At 48.3% G+C, this 14970-nt stretch overlaps 1 long non-coding RNA gene across 1 annotated transcript in view; it reads right to left on the bottom strand.

Annotated features, from left to right (window-relative positions):
- The window catches only part of LOC146822367 (uncharacterized), a 195115-nt gene extending 191930 nt beyond the window's left edge, over window positions 1–3185 (bottom strand). The window contains exon 1 of the long non-coding RNA XR_014963269.1: window positions 3087–3185. This is a non-coding gene — a long non-coding RNA (uncharacterized LOC146822367). The remainder of the gene's footprint in view (window positions 1–3086) is intronic.
- Between the last annotated feature and the right edge of the window lie 11785 nt (window positions 3186–14970).

The raw sequence follows: 14970 nt of genomic DNA, 5'->3' as shown, positions 1-14970 counted from the left end.
AATAATATCAGGGCGCTTGGCTTTTTACTGTCAGCCATGCATCTTAGCTCATCCAGTACCGACAGCATTACTAGTTCTGTGCTATGGTGGGCACGAAAACCAGCTTGCCGCTCCTGGAGAAGGTGGTGAGATTCCAGGAGGGATGACAGGGATTTTAGTACGTGCTGTTCTAGTACCTTTGACAGAAATGGCAGCTGGGAGATTGGCCTGTAGTTCTTCAGGCTAGTTGGATCAGCTCCAGGCTTTTTTATCAGGGGTCTGACGCGTGCCTCTTTGAAGGTAGATGGTAATGATCCAGTGGCTAGTGAGGTGTTTAACAGATCTAAAATCTGGTCTTCTAGAATCGGTATTGCTAGCCGAAGGATGTCGGGCGGGCAGGGATCAGCGGGGGAACCTGATTTGGTGGATACTACAAGTTGTCTCAGAATGGTGGAATCAACTTCGGGGAAGCTGGTAAAGACAGGGATTGAAGAGTTTGAAGGAGGCAATTGTTCGATGTAGGGGACTGGGTTATCCTTCTTGATATCAGACAAGATGGTCGCTACTTTTTCGAGGAAATATCCTTGAAAGGTATCGCAGTCAATCAAGATATCTGCCTTTTCCTCCTTCTTACTCAGCTCTTTCAGAATTTGGAAGGTCTCTCTCTGAATGTTAGTAGCGTTGTTAATGCGTGTCTCATAATAATCCTTCTTGGCTGATATAATAAGCTTTTTGTATAATTGGAACGATGTTCTATATGATTCCCTGTCGGTATCCTTTTTGGATTTCCTCCAGCATCTTTCGAGGTAGCGAAGCTTTCTTTTTTGTTCACGTAGACCTTCGGTGAACCAGGGGGCTCCTTTCTCTACACCTTTTATTTTTTGTGTCTTTTCAGGAGCTAGCTCATCGATTGATTGCCTAAGGGTGGTTATTATCATATCATATTTTGAGTCTAGGTCAGTACTATCAGAAGGGGTTGTAAAATTCTGTTTGTATTTGGGCAGGGCTTTGGCTAGGGTCTCAGAATTCACTTTTTTCCATTGGCGCACTTTTTTTGTTTTTAACGGTAGTTTGGCCTGGTAGATATTTTGCGGTAAGTCATACGAGATAAGATGGTGATCCGACCAAATACAGGGTGAAATACTTGTGATGACCGCTTTTGGTGTCGAGGACCAAATGAGATCTAAAATATGGCCTTTTATGTGGGTTGGAGCTTCCACAAGTTGTGTCAATCCAAGGGCGGTCATGGTGGTCTGTAATTTCTGGACTGACAGATCTTGATCACTTTTATCCCAGTGGACATTGAAGTCACCAGTTACCAGGATGTTTTTATAACGTGTGCATAGGTCTGATATAATGGGAAAAAAGAGATCATTGAACATGGGGGTACTTTGGGGTGGGCAATATACTGTTAAGATAGTAAGACAGGAGTTGTTCATGGTAATTTTTATCCCCAGTAGGTCAACGGTATTTATGGTCTCTGATAAGATTTTGGTTACCATACATTGCCTTTTAAAGATCGTTGCTACACCCCCACCTCGGGCCCCCTCTGGTCGATTATGCCAGATCATATCATACCCACTGGGAAGGGCGGCGATGATATCCGGGGAAGAGGCATCGCTCAGCCAGGTTTCGGTGAGTGTCAGGATATCGATAGTCTCGTCCTGTAGAAGGGTGAAGATTTCCAAGTGGTGTTTCTGCAGTGACCTGGTGTTGAGGGTGGCTAGCTTTAAGGGGGTTGAACGGCTTAAGTTCTTACAGCTAGAGATGTGCAAGATGTGATTTTCCTTGAGAGTGGCACATATAATAGGAGGTAGGGTATACCTGTCAGATTTCAGTGCTAAGAGATCCACTGAGGTATAGCAGGTGCGTGTGCCAGAGTCCCTGAGCCCTGAGCCCGGTCGTGCGCGGACGGGTGCAGGCGGGCGCAGACGGGCAGGACTCTGGCACGACTCCGGGGCAGGTCCGGCGCGTCCACTGGTCGCGTCCGCTGCGCGGAGCCATCACTGTCTGTTTTGATAGCGCTGTCGATGGCCTCACTAACCCAGCCCGACCCAAGATGGCCGCCAGAACCGGCGCCCAGCGCTCTCGGCATCAATACTCAGCCGAGAGCGGGACCGGAGCTGCAGGGAAGGGGTAAATGTAAATTCTAGGCGCTGCTGAGCGCTGGGGGGTCTCAACACACCTATTGAGATCAGGTGTGAAATTTACAAGTAGCGAATATCAAAATGTTAAAAACACGATTTTAAAACAGGGAAAGACAAGAGACCTCCCGGCTTCCGCCTCAGGAGGGGAAAAGTGCGTGCAATATCAGGATGATATTGCACGCAGTGTGTGTGCAGTGAGAGCCGCAGGAGTACAGTGTGCGGCTTAGAAGCAGGTAGTGCGTGCACTCCGTGCAGTGAGAGAGCGCATCATAGCACCAGGAGGGGCTCAGACTCTGGAGTAGATCGTGTGCAGTGAGGGGCTCCTGAACAGATCGTGTGCAGTGAGGGGCTCCCGAACGGATCGTGTGCAGTGAGGGGCTCTCGTGTGCAGTGAGGGGCTCCTGAACTGATCGTGTGCAGTGAGGGGCTCCTGAATAGATCGTGTGCAGTGAGGGGCTCCTGAACAGATCGTGTGCAGTGAGGGGCTCTCGTGTGCAGTGAGGGGGCTCTCGTGTGCAGTGAGGGGCTCCGGACTCAGGATCCGACCTTTAACAGCAGGTCTGCCGAGTCCTGGGGTTCAGATAAGGGAAAAGGCTCCCCTGCACCTGTGTCGTATCCTTTGAAATCAGGGCTGCAGGCGCCTTCTTCCGGCAACAAACCCACCCCTGCCGGAAACCCATTAGTTTTCTCAGTAGGTAAGGGAACGCCCCTTAATACCAGCCGCCACGAGCACCAGTTACATAACACAAGGGTACATTCATTTTTGTTAGGGGAGGGTAAGCGATTCGCCCAGAATCACAGGAGATGGAACAGACGCCGAAACTCCAACGTGGTCTCCCAGCTCCAGAATCAGCTACTCAGGCCCTTACGCCACAATTACATCGCAGACAGAAGGGGGGAACAAAACATCTCTCGCTCTGTGCCTTCCCCGGCTCCAGTCCCCCCACACCGACAACTCACCTGCAGCAGATCACACCGCGCACTCACTTCACGCAGCACTTCGGGATGAAAGTAACTCCATGGCTGGCATCCAGGGCATGTGTGGTCGCCCCACCTTGCCATTACCAGTGACGTCAGAGTGTGGCATGGGGAGGGGTCAGACGGGGGCAGTCTTAGCACACCTTCCAATCACCCCCACCCGACACGGTGGTAAGAGGTTTCAGGACGGAGGGATAAGGGGCGGAGCCTACAAAAAAGTTTGTCGTTATTAAAAATCAATTCAGGAATTAGCGTTAAGATGTCATTATGGATACATTGTATACATTAAGGCAGATCTTCTAACACGTTCCCAGCCTCCCTCACTCTCTGATTGACAGGAGTGTGACCCCGGGTCATTTCGAAAAGAGAAACAGAGATATGTTCGGCGGCTGCTCGGGGGAACAGAGACAAGAAAAGCTGAAAACAGACCCCAGAGAGCGCTCCCGATGCGGATATTTTACCCTCTCACAGCTGCAGCTCTGCCAGGCACAGTCCAATACTCCTGGCTGTGAGAAGAGGTTACAAACAAGCATTGGCGCGGTGATTACAGACTGTAAATCATAGCTGCCAAGGGTTCAGGTTGCTGTGTGTGACATTTTCATAATTTCAGTGCAATTGTGAGTGACATTTCAATGACTGCGAGTGACACTTTCTTGCGAGCAAAACCGAGCAATGAAGACGATTGAGACCTATAAATATTAGAAATTAGACCCATCTGAGCAGCAAGAAACTCTAAAAAGATCGTAAAACTGCTGCTACACTCCAGAAATGGAAGGACGCAAACCAACCTGACACATGGACCCCAGACAGGCCACTTGTTACTGGTAGGAAGTCTTAGCTTCTGCTCCAGCGGGAAAGGGTACATTTACATATCCTCCCTGCGTCACAGACCCGTCATCACACTAACTCATTCACGCACGCATCCATTGGTAGGGCCCATAACACCAACACTCATAGTGACCACACCGTCATCCGCTCCACTCAACACGCATGCACAGACGTCACCCAAGGATTACACTGACACTTTCATTGTGGGTGAAGAACTGCTGCAGGTTTATTTCATACAACATAAGTATGACGATAAGTGGGTTATCTTACGGGCGATCCAGGGCAAGCAGCCCCTCGCTGCTCCGCCCGCCTGGCGAGCCAGCACGCACGGTGGGTCGATGCCCGGCAGTGCGGCACATATTTTCAGATCATCCACTGGATCACGTGATCTGTTTACTACTCCCGCCCCTTTTGACGGGGGCGGAGCGTGTTGTGGCACACCCCCGGTTGGTCAGGCCCCCCAACCGCCCGAAGGACTAACGGGGTGCCGTCGCGGTCTTCCCAGAACCTCCTTCGGCTCCCGGACCTTGGCTCGGGCACCCTTACTGTGCCTGACAGGGGTACCCTTACTGTACCGCCTGTCGCAGAGGTACCCTTACTGTACCCTTCTGCCTCCAGATCGCCCTGTAACTCCGCCTGCAACGCAAGAAAAAACATTAAAACATTCCAATAGCGTGCTGCCTCCGCCGCGCAGGGTAAGCGGAAAGGGTGGGAATTTGCGTGGCCAGGAGGAGCGGCGCAGGAAGCAGAGGAAGAACTGAGGGGGTGAGGCGCCTAAAAAGGGGGGTCTAGCCTCGCCCACCCTATTGGCACGCCTCCCTAAGGCAAACCCATTGGGGGCCTCCCCTCCCCGAGGCACGGCCTCGCTAGCGAGGCGGAGCAGGGGGGGTGGCGGGGGGGAGGGGAGGCTCCGACGGGCGCCCACTAGAAGGCTGCCCTGCTGATGTCCCTCTGCGTGGTACGCGGGCAGCGGCATAGTGACCACACCGTCATCCGCTCCACTCAACACGCATGCACAGACGTCACCCAAGGATTACACTGACACTTTCATTGTGGGTGAAGAACTGCTGCAGGTTTATTTCATACAACATAAGTATGACGATAAGTGGGTTATCTTACGGGCGAACCAGGGCAAGCAGCCCCTCGCTGCTCCGCCCGCCTGGCGAGCCAGCACGCACGGTGGGTCGATGCCCGGCAGTGCGGCACATATTTTCAGATCATCCATTGGATCACGTGATCTGTTTACTACTCCCGCCCCTTTTGACGGGGGCGGAGCGTGTTGTGGCACACCCCCAGTTGGTCAGGCCCCCCAACCGCTCGAAGGACTAACGGGGCGCCGTCGCGGTCTTCCCAGAACCTCCTGCGGCTCCCGGACCTTGGCTCGGGCACCCTTACTGTGCCTGACAGGGGTACCCTTACTGTACCGCCTGTCGCAGAGGTACCCTTACTGTACCCTTCTGCCTCCAGATCGCCCTGTAACTCCGCCACAGCTCTGGGGAGGCTTGCGTCGCTGCCAGAGCCCCCCTTCCTCCCTTCGCTGTTATAGGTGCCCTGCCCCTGCGAGCCAGCTTTTAGTGGGCTAAATTATGGGTCCTGTTCTGTAACCCATAAATGACGGCATTAATTTGCAACATTACTCAGAAGCCCAGGGCAGACTAACAAAGGATGTCTTTTGGCCCCACTGCCGTTCAGCTTAGACGTGAATGGTGTTCCTAACTTTCTTAGCGATGCCACTGCAGATCTTCCTAACGTAATTATGGGAAGATCTGGCACCTACATATGGAGCCAGAATTGAACCATAGCTGAAATTCTTCATTCCATCGATTCCCATCATATCCTAGCACGAAGAAAGTTTTAATTTCCACTTCGTCTACAAAGGTGATGTATTGATAGCGTCATGGTTCCCGAATTGCTGCTGCTGCAAAGATTGCATGATTTCTCGGCAGGGCAAAACATTGAACTTAACTGCTATATGGACGCCTTTTATCATGACTCCCGATAAAGCCAATATGACTGACAGAGCTGCCGAAGAATATATCTCTCAGCTCGAGGACCCAAATTTGTGAACGTTTCCCAACTCCCTGGCTCCAAGGAAAGGCTGAGCGAGAAGAGCAACACCTAAATCTGTTTCTCAGGCTGGAAAATATGGCATGGGTAACAAGGCATTGGTGAACTAGGCGCTTATGAACCTGCAATCCTGTTAAGAATTTTCAATTGGCCAAATATGGGGCCTTCCTGGCTTAGAATTGTGTTCCCAACAGCTACAGCACAGTAAGCAGGGTGAAGGTATCGTGTGAGTTCACCGCTTTCCCTACGTGTATAAACACAAGCTGACATCACGGGTATCTAATGAGGGGATGGGCCCTAAATGCTGTGAGCATCAGAAAGTATGGGGGCAACAGCCTCTGTCTATGTGCTCTCACCCAGCACACGGGAAACATAAGCTCACTGTCCCTGGCTGCTTCATGTCACTGCCTCTGAATGGTTACTGCTACAAACCTTAGCTGGTGACAGCATTGTTGGCAAGTGATTCGCTGAGACAATCCCACCTTCCTACAGCATGCCAGTCCAAATAAATGAACAATCGATAAAACTGCTAACTGCCACGTTTACCTTTTTGGCCATTAATTCCCTAAGTTTTCTTCCTTTCACATCGTATTATCCCATTGTTTACTACAAACTGACCCATATCTTAGCAACATCTCCTCGTTGTAGCCTTTCTACTTGCAAATTAATTTACATTAAATTGGACGATAGAGTCTTATACTCGTCCCGCTGTTCATCCCAATCTTTTCTTGCTCTCCACTGGGACAGCGTACCCAATTTCCTTGCTTGTTGAATAGAAGCTAGCTTTTAGGCTTTATTGCTGCTGAAAGGAGCTAATAGGTTTGCCTACAGTCCTTGTTATACCGGTGTTGCTGTGCTATAGGTAATTCGTGGCACCGACATAGTGGCTTGAAAAAGAAACTTCTTATTTTATCAAATAATATGTTGTGAGCCCCAGTTATGATTTCGTTCACATCTTCATAGTTGGCAGTGTCTCTATCTTGCCAATACCTGGGTCACGTCTGCCTTTAATGATGACAATACATCTGGCTTTTCCGCTAGCCTTGCCCATTAACCTGTCAAATGTCAGTGGAAGGCAGCACATCTCTGGTCATGCTCATTGCAGAAGGTGTTAAGCCCTTTCCATTACTAGAAAGTTTAAGTGCAAAATTCAAGAGGTATGGACTCTCTCTGCTCTCTCAATTATTACCATGTAGATGAGGGCCTGCCATTCGGGGTGTCAGGTTGAAGTATGCACAGGTAATTGACACTCATTCTGGGGTGTCTGGTTGACACTCTCCCACGTGCAGTGCTGTGAAATGTTTGAAGTAGTTCATCAATTCAGCTAGCCACCCCCCTAGGTGGCACTCCAAAACTTCTGCTAGTGTAAAACCCGGTCACACCTCCAGTGCAGTAGAATTTAGTAATTCACGACACTGACAACCCCAGGGGCCTGCTGCTGGGCTGTGTATATGCGGCCCAATATCACCATGAACAATTAGCTTGGAGTGGATGGGTGTTAACCTAGACTGGCTGAAGGCAGAACCTTTGACAATCACTCCTGACAAGATGTGCCAACGCAGGTGGAATAAAGAGTTATCGAGCCCACCTTACTTCCTTTCCCAGTTCGACACAGGTCGAAGAAGATGCCCCTTCCAGAAAGGTCATGGCCTTATCCCTGAAGCCTATCCATACAGCATTCTACCGGAAATCTACAGCAGTGCTTTGTAAAGCTTTTTCTGGTTCCATAATTAATTATGTTCGATATGCTCTCCCTCAGTTTGAACAAAAATCTTAGCTAATCGTACGCCTGCCTAATTCCCAGGGCTGGCTGGCTTAATGCTTTACGCCTGGAATTGCCCCACCAAATGTGGCCTTGCACTGAAACTCAACTGGGTTGTCTCAACTTGCCTTTTAGAGCTAGAAACGCCCCGTGCTCCTTGTGCTTACTAAATGGACCCGCTCCTTAGTTTCCAGCACACAATGCACTTAAATGTCATCTGGCCCTGGTGCCTATCAAACAACAGTGACAGCCTCTGTCACCTTCCTACAATACATAAACAAACATCACAAGGTCGCAGAAGCGGCAAGCCAGGCTAAGTCTCGGTAAACCATGTCACTCTGTGCTTTCCCTGGCCTCCCTGTGGAACAAGGTAACATATCTATATATATATATACCCTCCCATATCCTGTTGCACCACTTGGGACACATAACTTCGTCCCTTCGTACCTACAGGCATGGAACTAATGCCACAGAGATTCCCCCCTAGTACCTGATAACCCTAATAAATCCTGGATTTTGGGACAAAGATACCAGGGAATAAATGCAAAGGGGCTCTCCAGTGCATGTGAACCCATGTCATTGCGATTAGTAACTGTTGCTCTGTTTGAGCTAGAACATGCGACTTTACTCATTTAATCCAATAATCAGCAAAGCATGCTGGAGATGAAGGAATATGTGGCCGGCCCAAGGATATACGAAATGAGCCACGGCATTGCATGGTTCCAGAGACATGGCTGAGTGAAGCGGCCTCACGACTTTTGTGACCGTGCAGCGCAGGTACGACTGGCCCTCAAAATTTATTTTAACTGACAACACAAAGATGAAGCCCTACATGTGTACCTACGGAAAAGCTGCTGTATTGCCAGCAGTGCAGGCGTCTGCATAAGACACTGCATAAGGGCATAAGCAATGTGGGTTTTTATTCCTATTAAATGCGTGCCTATGCACGATGCTGCCGGGTGCACCACAATGCAAGCTTGCCTGTATCACAAGAAACCTTCCCCAACTTGGACATACCAACATCCACTTCTAGTGTCCTGCCATGTCATCTATTCCGAAGCTGGCTAACGAAAACTACCATTGGCTAAAGCTAGTAAAACTAGACCCATTGTGCTTCCCAACGCTTGTCATGCCTAAATTGCAACAGCAGACGTTAGAAAGCGGCCGCCATTCACTGTATAATTATGCGAGAGCCCCACCACATTGCCTGAATGTTCCTGGCCACCCACAAGGAAGAATTGCACAGGAGATGCACACTGGAAATGCTCTAGGACGAGAAATGCCGTCTGCCTGCAGCCCTAGCTAGCCCTATGTTTCTCAAAACGCTCACCATCAACCGTAATGAGTACAGACTCATCATAGATCACCCAGTATAGTTTAAGGTTGCTTGGTGCTGGAGAAGCACAAGCTCAGGCGATTTCTAGCCAAAATAACCCTCTTTGCAACATTAATCAATGTTCTAATAATGAATGTTTTGCGGTGTGTGTGCAGCCCTAGGATGAGCGTTCGTAGCTCACTGTTGACTATTAGGGCTTTAAGATATACCTTGCAAGTAACAAAAGGATGCCTCTTTTGAACACAGTAACCCGCTGACCTATTTACATCATACGCACTCTGAAATCTACTTGGCACATGTTCTTTGCAGCCGGCATATAAACCCTCTGCCCTAACTACACCGAAGTCAAAACCCCCCCACTATACAAATTCCTGATCTCTCTCCAAGAAGATAACGAATCCCCCGAGTTATCTAGACATTAATGTGAGGCCTGGAATTGCCACGGGAAGAAACGCAGCATCCGGTGCTTAAGCATAATAAACTTCAAAAACCCGTCAGGAGGAGACGGCAGGGAACCGCGACGGGGGACAAGATAGCTGAACATGGTGGCATGTCAAGAAAACAGAGATCGGTGGTGACCCTGAAAGGAATAACTGTCTTATGAGAGCAGCGCCTGCTGGGCGTGAAGGGCAGTGTGCAGCCTGCCCTCGAATGGATCCTGTCCGAACAGTGTAGGGGGGTTAGCAGTAACGTTATGGAAGGGTGGACATATTAGAGCGAGGTACACTCAGTGGCACCGGGGCAGTGACGTATGACCGTGAGCTAGAAGATGCAACCCTTTCTACGATAATGACTGGTTCCTACCCCCCCCCGCATCCTCATAACGAATGTAATCTCGGCAGGGTTTGTACTTCATTATTCAAAGGCCAATAACATTAGTACCCTCACGTTGCGAAACAAAGCAGCTATATTAAGAGCCAAGCGTCATTTTTGTTTATGCTCTACATCCTGAACTAATAGTAAGCCGAATAAAAGGGTTGGTAAGTGACGGAGGAACTAGGGCCATAACATTTTCTCCCACAGCTACATTACCTATTTCAAATACAGTTACTATGCGGATGCTCCCTTTTCCATCACTTGGCAAGAGCAATTGTGTAGCGATGTGGAACTACAATGCAGATCAACAACTGGAACGTTATAATAATGTCTGCTAGCGGAGTGCATGCAGTTCTGGAATATCCAGACTCCCCGTTATAAATTGCAAGTAACAAGAAGGATGCCTCTTTTGAAGACAGCACACCGCCGACCCACACGCATCTCGTGCCTCCCGACACCTCCGCCCGTCCGTCTCGCGAGTAGACGGGCGCCAATTCCCTGGTTTCACCCCTTTTCCCAGCCCCTCGTTCAGCAACCATGCATTCCCACGCTGGGCCGAAGTTCCGGACCACAGCCGTCTGCAAAAGGAAAGTCTGGCACCAGAAACCCGGTGCAGCACTGGGGACAACCACACAACAACGCTCCTTGTTTGCTTCCTCGCACTTTCTGACGCCACACAGCTATCAATGTAGAAGTCCCGATGCACTCCTAACGCCTTTTTTTAAATTTATTTTTTTGATAGAAACCAAATGTGTGGTGTAGCATGTCCATTCAACGTTGGAGCATTCATCCGCAGCAACAGCACCATCCTTCCATACTAGAGGCACACAAGAAAACCACGTTATACCAATATGGCTCCAAACGAGCCCGAGAGCAATCACACTGCCAAACAACTCATCAAAGTAATGATTGGGAAACGCTGGGAAACAAACGTCAGTCACCAGTTCTTTGCCATGGAAACCAATCATGTCTGCTGCACTGAGCCTGCTGCTCGCAGCGGCATGTCTGCACCCAGCCTGCCCGAGGATACCGCCCATTAACCCTCTGCCCGAACTCCACCGAAGACGAAACCTCAAATATACAAATCCTGCTCGCTCTCCATGAAGACAATGGATTCAGGTGGAGCGACCATGTGGGGAGTGCCTCTGTTGTGTAACTGGTGCTTAAGTAAAGTGCTCCAATACCTTCCGGTCGAGTTCGGTTACATGAAACTGCAACAACACTTCAAATTCAGGGCATATTCAAATTCAAAGCGGGCCCTGAAAGAAGCAAGTGACACCCTTGATAAATCTCCCCGTAAACAAAAGATTAGGAGGTAAGGGACATAGCAAACAACTAAGAGCCAGGGTATAGACACCAATTAAAAAATCAGCGAGCAGTGTGAAATGCAGGGTTAAAATACATTTAAAATCACAGGGAATGAACCACACAAAGCTTTGCTTGGATGTATCATTCGTTACTAACCAACATTATTTCTGGTAGATTAGGGACTGCATGCCTCAGTTTTGTTGTCCTGTTGAGTTTCGGACCAATTATAGATACACTTGAGACGACGTGCTACGTAAGATGTGACTGAGAGAAGTGCGGCGAAGAAGGCTCGGGGCTCGGAGCGCGTAGCTCAGGCCCGCAGCCTAGTGTGCCAGAATCGGTGCGCAGGGCAAAGGGAACAGAGAAAACTCAGTGGCATCGCAACTCTGCATCCCCGTATTTACCGCATAAAACAGCAGGAACCAGGTGGGGGGAGGGGGGTAAGGTGGGCTTGCGCTGCGGTCCTACGAAGGCTGGCAAACCAGTCGGCGAGCTTTCAGCGAGTGAGGCCGAAACATCCACATGTAAGCCACTAGTAAGTTAAAATGCCAAAATGCTAATAAAGCAAATCTGACCATCCGTACCTACCCCCACGGCCTGCTCCCAAAATCAAAGGAGAGGCTCCACGCCTCGCAACACGGCACAAACCACACTGCGTCACCCGCCCCCCCCTCCAACAGCAGAGGCAGGACACGTCCAGAACCACGTGGCGAGCCGGCAACGAGACCCGCTCTCGAACCCCAAAACGGAAACACCCGGATCGCCACGTCGGGCCCGGCCAAAGTGGGAGCACCAAGAGTGAGGAAGGCAGCACTCGGCAATGGCCCGTACTCACCGCAAACAGCCGGACCCGACGACGCGCACACGAGGACGACGACCATGAGGATGACGATCTCCCGAATTCGCGTGGCCAGGAGGAGCGGCGCAGGAAGCAGAGGGAGAACTGAGGGGGTGAGGCGCCTAAAAAGGGGGGTCTAGCCTCTCCCACCCTATTGGCACGCCTCCCTAAGGCAAACCCATTGGGGGCCTCCCCTCCCCGAGGCGCGGCCTCGCTAGCGAGGCGGAGCAGGGGGGGGGGCGGGAGGGGGGAGGCTCCGACGGGCAGCCACTAGAAGGCTGCCCTGCTGATGTCCCTCTGCGTGGGACGCGGGCAGCGGCATACGTCTCACTCGAATCTGGACACAGGAGGAAGAGAAGCGCTGGACATGTGGGGGGTACCTTATTACCTATAGAAAGAAATATTTACAGTATTTACATATTATACATCTGCACTTATAGAATTCTAACTTTAACATCAAGGCACTCCACCACTTGGTCGATGGACCAATTAGTTGGACTGGTTGATGGTGATTTAGAACCAGCGAAAACACATTTAAAGTCTCAGAATCTTTAATTAATACCCTTTACAGAATCACAAACTCGTTCTCTATTAATAAATGTTTAGTTTATCTAATCAATTCACCTTCATTGGCATGATCGTCATTATAATCAATCAAAATCTTAATAACATTGGCATAAATCAGTATGACAATTATATTTACCTAATCTCTGAATTTGGCGACCATCCTCCCACAACCTATTAGCCCTGCAAAAATTAAATCTCTTCCGATGTAACCCTCCAATCGAATGCAGGCTACAACCCCAATCAGTCCGGGAAAAAGTTCTTTCGCTCAGCACGACACAGTCCCAAAGATCTCCAGGGACCCAGCACTCGTGCAAGCAAATCGGTCAACGGGATTCGGATCACACTACTGGAACGCAACCACCCACCCCTTCTACTAACCCCCTTTTATAATGAATTTTGGGTAACATGCTACATTTGCTACATTGGAAATGGCTCTGATTGGCCATTTGTTGGGACAGTTCTCATGCGAAAGGGTCCGAAGTATCAATATTTTGGCTGTTAGAGACAGGTGTCCTTTGTCTTCTCTGTCAGTCACACTAGTCGGGCTTTGGCAGTCCTCCACGTTCCTATCCTTGACGAGGAACACTGTGACTTGGTCAAAGGACGCCTGGAGATCTTCAGTGCCATCTGAGTCTGCGCAGTAGACATCGCGCTCACACAACGGTGGCCACTTCCGAACTCCATTTTAGATGTTGCGGCCTAGTAGGCCCGAATGCCAACTTAAGCTAAACAAACATAAATAATAATTAATATACGGAAATGAAGATTCTAATGTTTAAACCCACACTAATCCCTTTATATATTAGTATTTTCCTAACTTATAGCAACATTTAAAGCAATAATACTTACCATTTCGTCCCAGCAGGAACGCAAAACATCACAAAAGCAATATAAACCATGCAATTTTCTATATCAACACAATCTACCGTTAATATGCGTACCACAGTTATTCATTAGGATTATTTGCCATGCAATTTGCATTTAGTCCCGCGTGAAATTCGTGTTTATTAAGGTGGGAGGTTGATTAATTAGACCACGGCAAACAATTAATACATGTTAATAGTTAGAAAGTTACGTAATTAGTATTTTATCATGCAAAATAGAGAAGGTATACAACATTTTGTTTTACCTGCTCCACCAATCCCCACTTTGGTGATTTTTAATATCACCACAAATCCCCCTAAATTTTAATTTCAATTTTTATGGAAATGATGTCTCAGTTCCCTTACAACATGTTACGTTACATCACTGTTTCCCCATCTCATCCTCCTTTGCCTTCTTATACATACTTTCTTTCCATTCTTCCAGTTCTATACCTCCCATTTCTCTATCCTTTCTTTCTTTCTCTCTTTTTCTGGTTATTTCTCTTTTTATTTTATTTTGTAATTTTCTTCTTTTTAGACATACACACCCTAATCTCAGTATTAATACTAATATTACCACACAAGTCACTGGAATTAGAATCTTGCCTACAAATGTACTGCCTAATTTAATTAAGAAGTTTTTAATAGTAGAGATCCCTTTACCAATCTTCTCCCAAACATTTTCAACCTCCAATGGAACAATCTCCTCATGCAAGTCTGTTAGATTCTTAATATATGTCTTCAAATCTTGACTCTCGTCAGGAATATAAGTACAACAATGTTGCACTTTGAGTATTCCACAAACTCCTCCCTCTTTGGCCAAAATAATATCAAGGGCAAGTCGATTTTGCATTACCATGGCTCTCATGGCTACCATTTTGGTATTTACTAGTAAAAACCCTCCAGCAGTGCTTGTCGATAAACGATCCACTACCGTAGACAATTTTCTGATTTTATGTGCATTTAGAGATATTCCAACGGCTGGTATCAGTGCTCCAAAAATATCCCCTACAATTTCTGACCAACTTTCCCTCCTTCTACGTGTTAGTTGTCTACCTATCTCATGCGCACCATCCTTTCCCCTTCCCGCATGAAATATCTTTGGGAAGACCAGGCCTAGGTAACATGTGCCATAACAATGGTCCGGTAACCGATAATAAGCTTTGTTCCCACAGATAAAATATAATCCAGGGAATACCGGATAGTTTCCTCCTTTAAATCCCCATCCTCCCATGATTCTATATTTATCATGGCATTCACTCGCACCTATAAAATAGTTATTATACACAGTGTCATTTCTTCTAATACACAATTTTCCTTTCTGAGACCAATCTAAAGCCATAGCCGGACTGGTTTCTCCCTTCAAATGTTTTTCTCTTTCTACATACCAAACCGTCTTCTCTCCTTTTCCCTCTTTCTTTGCATCTTAATTCTCCTCTCTTCCACCATGTCCAAGAAGGTCTTTTCTTCCTTCTTTAGAC

Source organism: Triturus cristatus, chromosome 6 (assembly GCF_964204655.1).
Source record: "Triturus cristatus chromosome 6, aTriCri1.1, whole genome shotgun sequence".
NCBI lineage: Eukaryota > Metazoa > Chordata > Amphibia > Caudata > Salamandridae > Triturus > Triturus cristatus.
The sequence above is the reverse complement of the archived record's forward strand: the minus strand, read 5'-3'. Positions and strand labels throughout refer to the sequence as shown.